This window comes from Panthera tigris, chromosome A1 (assembly GCF_018350195.1).
Source record: "Panthera tigris isolate Pti1 chromosome A1, P.tigris_Pti1_mat1.1, whole genome shotgun sequence".
Classification (NCBI taxonomy): domain Eukaryota; kingdom Metazoa; phylum Chordata; class Mammalia; order Carnivora; family Felidae; genus Panthera; species Panthera tigris.
This window is the reverse complement of record NC_056660.1, coordinates 168,481,774-168,485,291: the sequence shown is the minus strand read 5'-3', so window position 1 is coordinate 168,485,291 and position 3,518 is coordinate 168,481,774. Positions and strand designations below refer to the sequence as shown.

Here is a 3,518-nt window from a genome sequence, read left to right as displayed (position 1 = left end):
TGTTCACAGGAATTACAGAATTTAGCAGACATGAGCCATTGCTGACAGTTAAATGTTTTTAAGTAGAGTAAAATCAAATGTCACTTCATGGAAGAAACTAAAAATACTTTTCAAAGTGTATATTGTGCATGAGTTTTTTTCCTACTCTGAGTTGCCAGGCTGTGGGTGTCGAAAACTCTTCAGAAGATTTGGTCTGTCATGTTTAGATGGTAGGTGGCAAAAGAAATTCTTCTTTAAAACCTTCAAGATGTTCATTCCATTGTCTCTTGTTTAAGTGTGAATTACAGAATGTTGGATCCAAAAATATCTGAGCTGGTGCAGTGAAGGCCATTTGGTAGCTCCCAGGGAAGACAGGTTACCTGTGGAATGGTGTCTCCAAACTCTCCCTTCCTGGCTCTCAGGCCCCCACCTAGATCACTCTTGCAACTGATCCCTGTGATGACAGGGCATTCTCTGTCAAATACCATCTTAGAAATGGCAAGGTAGTTTTAAAAAATTGGAATTTTATAGGAAAAAGCAGTGAAGTATTTTTCATTTGCAACATTGATGTGTCCAAAGAAGAAAATGTTACTAATACAGATAAATGGGAAAGCAAAAGGAGGATTTGAATCCAGCCATAGCTGTTCCAGTTATGAGGGATGAATGGCAGCTGGGTTGGTGGCCAGTGGCCCGCAGCATTTGTATGTAGTCACTGTGAATTTGCCCCTCAATCCCAGGCCTTTTCTCAGTGGATTAAAGGGGAGCCAGTAATGGAGAAACTCAAGTGAAGAATGGAGTACAAAGGCTACCTGTTATCTATAGATGACTATATGAACATGCAGCTTGCAAACACAGAAGAATGCTTAGATAGAGCATTGTCTGAACATTGGGTGAAGTTTTAATAAGATGTAATAATGTCCTTTATATCACGGGTATTGAAGAAGAGGAAGAAGATGGGGAAATGAGAGAATAGCATCTTTTTGTAGACAATAAACATAAATAAGAAAGCCAAAGGAGGAGGAGATTGAAAAGGCCTCTAATTGGTTGACCTGGGAAATTACTTTCCACTGACTCCAGCTCACTAAACATCTATCTTCAATTCGCTGATTTCACAACGTGGAGCTTCTTGGGCATTTCCATGGAGCACCTAGATATTCTATGCAGTGAACAGCCCTTCACGCTTTGCATACCACTCACACCTTTCCAACTTCCTGGCAGGATGGTATTTAGTGGTCCATGACTTAGTTTGATGAAGCTAATGACCTCAACCAAATGACCTCTTTCCAAGGCAAGCACAGCTTGCAGACCACAAACTCTCTTTGGTATTCATCATTCTGGGAGTAGCCTGTCTGGAGTTTCTCTCCCCAGAAGGGAAGAGACCTTGTGTTTGGTCAGGTGGACCAAGTGCATGCAAAGTCTCTACAGAGAAGGTAAGAAGCATCCACAATTTGGCCACTGATCTCCCTTCTGTTTCCAGCTGTCAAAACAATTATTTTATTTATTCATTCAACAAAAGTTATAGGTATTGGAGATACATCCTTGAACCAATCAAACAAATTTAATTCTCTCATTCTGTAGAGGGAAGTTAACTAATAAACAAAAGAATAAACAAAAAACTACAAAAGTCCAATCACCTTCCTGTGCCATTTTCAAAGAAAAACAATGAAAACAAAGGCTCCTTGTGAAAACTGGAGTCAGGACTTGGGGCCACTATTACAACCCATGCTATCAGGTACAGACATACCCTCTCACAGGTAGACACTGAAGCTAGACCCTTAAAAAGTTGTTGGAATTGTAGATTCATTTGGGGGTTGAAAGTTAATACAAAATTTAGGATGGCAAGAATCTCTGACCTGTAGACAGGACTCAGTCCTCTTGGACATGTAGGACCCCACATGATTTCAAGAGATTCCTGGAGAGGAATGTTTGCATCTATCCACAGTAGAATATTCCAGGTGCAATGACTCAGTGACAAAGTGTTTGTCTTTGTGTCTACCCAAACTTATTTTGTCCTGCACTATTCTCAGGTTATCAGCACATAATTCTTAAAAAAAATCCTGTTTAGTTTCATGCCTCTATTCATATTGTGGGAAATATAAGATTTTGGCAAATGAATATTACTTGGAAGGAACCCTGGCTAGGAACCATGTGTCAGTTTATCATCCCTTGGAGAGATCTTGGCTGAAAGTAAAGCCAAGATGGAGAAAAGTAATGCTTGGGCATAGAAAGAGTATCAGATATCTGATGACAAAGGTATTATTTTTATGATTGTTACTGCAGTTGCAATCATTGTGGATATGTGAATAGAAATTCAGTTTGGAATGGCATCTGAGAGTTCTATGTTACAAGTGCTTTCCAATGCGGGTTACACATCTGAGCCACCTGGGGCGTTTATAAAAGGACATATATTTAGGACCTTCCCTTGGTTATTCCGGTTAGTAAGTCTGATACAGGGCTCAGAAATCTTCAGTTCTGTATAGCCAGCTCTAAGAACCACTGATCTCAGTCAATTTTATCCTCCAATAGAGAAGAACATAGCGGTTCCTGTGGAAACATCAGTACCGTAGAGTTCCCAAGCCCATTTATGCATTAGTGAGAAAATCTACGTACAAATTAAATACCATTATTATAATGCTAAAATTGGTCTCTTTGCACTTCCCCACTTTGATACTAACTTGTTCCTAGGAACAACACAAGACCAATTTTCACCTGTCTTTTCTATTAACCATTTTAGTGTGTGTGTGTGTGTGTGTGTGTGGCTAGAGGGAGGGAAGAGAGGGAGCTCCCTAGCAGTTCCCTTTTTCTTTATGGCAGCTTCTGGACTCTTCTGCACATCACCCAGAAGGGTAAAGAGTGTTTAAAATGTGAAGGCCATGTTTGTTGGACTCGGGCTGTAAGTTACTCAGGTAATATTCCTAGTACACACACACCTGAGAATGGTCTGTGCTCTCTGATTCCTGCTTCCTTTCAGCTTCCTGAACCACCCTGTTCCTCCTGGAACATCAGCATCAATATTTCCATGTTCCCTAAGGACACACCTTTGATTAGATTCATCATGCCATGGGAAGGGCTGTTCATGTCCTACAGCAGAGCAGTATTCAGTGGCTATGTAAAAGGTCAGACAAGCTGGAAGGGAAGCAGGGAAATGTCACATTTAACTGAAGGATACATTGCGTTCATCAAAAGTGTTTACACTAAAAGGAAAATAAAACTTTGATTGCATGTAAACAGAGAACACTTAATGTAAGCAAATAAATGCATTTATGCTGCAAAATAAGCTGGAATCCAATAACACATTATAAAATATCCACACATTGTGGAGGGGCAGAGTTGTCAAACCAACTATAGATTCTCACCAACAGACACATACTGAGCTTCTATGTAGGAATTGTATTAAACCAGTAAAGCTTATTAAGCATTGCTTTTTAACTAAGTAGCAACACTCCAAAAACGTACTGTGAAAAGACAAAGATGTGTGTGAGGAGAACTGAGTGGTATTACTGAAACAAATGTGGACATTGAAGGCAAACTCCAATTGG

General features: G+C 39.9%; 1 pseudogene; it reads left to right on the top strand.

Annotated features, from left to right (window-relative positions):
• The first annotated feature begins 642 nt into the window (after positions 1–642).
• On the top strand, positions 643–1,027 carry LOC102958027 (annotated as a pseudogene).
• Positions 1,028–3,518: the final 2,491 nt, after the last annotated feature.